Below are 934 nucleotides of genomic sequence, written 5' to 3'. Positions count from 1 at the left end.
TATCGCCGCCCTTGGCGGCGGGGTTGCCTCGGCCCCGCTGCGCTGGGGCCTCTCGGGGTGTATTGGAAGGGAAACCGGGGAGTGAGCTGAAGAACTCCCCGACCTGCGGTCCTAACTGGGAGATGCCCTCGCTAGCAATAATTACAGCCGTGCTCTCCACCAACATGGCGATATTTCATGTGCAGCCACCGACAAGCCCGCCTCCCCCGCCCCCTTCTTTCCCTCTCCTTCCCCCCCTGCGAACTTTTAGGTAGGCGATAGCAGTACATAATAAATATAACACAGAATAAAAGAAAGTCCAGCCCTCTGGGGAGAGACGGACCTCCTTTAGTATTCCGTCTGATTTCCATCATCAGTCAGAAAGACTTTAAAACCGCTGGAGAAACCGCCTTTTGCCCTAAAGCGGTAACAACCCCCCCACACACAATTGCTCCTGTGCACAGTCAGTGCGTGTGAGTGCTCGTGTGTGTGTTGCGTGCGTGGGGTATATACATCCCTGGCTGCCTGCGCTTGTTTCGGGGTAACCCTTCACCCGCCGCCCAGTTCCCTAGTAAGCTACTGCCTTGCCCTGACAAGTCCACTTAAAGGCAAGGCTATTTAATACCGAGAAGCACCTGAGCGATAGGATACAACCGTCAAGGTAGGACGTGGGGTGTGCGAAGAGAATTTGCCTCAAACTCCTCCATTACTAAAGAAAATGCACAATATGGCTTTTGCTGCGAGTTACTTTAAGAGAGGTGCTGGGGAGGGATGGAGGAGAGAAGAGGAGAGCTGATCAATGCCATGTGTCGAGGAAACAGAAAAGGCAACTGCAATGCCTCGGGGTTTGCTTCCCCCTCACCCCTGGCTGCTCACTAGCTTGCATTTTCTGCTCAGCCGTACCTCAAAAGCTGAATCACTGGCCATTGTCTCCGCACCTCCTTCGCCCTTCGCT

The sequence above is a fragment of the Pygoscelis adeliae genome, unplaced genomic scaffold (assembly GCF_000699105.1).
Source record: "Pygoscelis adeliae isolate BGI_AS28 unplaced genomic scaffold, ASM69910v1 Scaffold71, whole genome shotgun sequence".
NCBI lineage: Eukaryota > Metazoa > Chordata > Aves > Sphenisciformes > Spheniscidae > Pygoscelis > Pygoscelis adeliae.
This window is presented reverse-complemented; position numbering follows the sequence as displayed.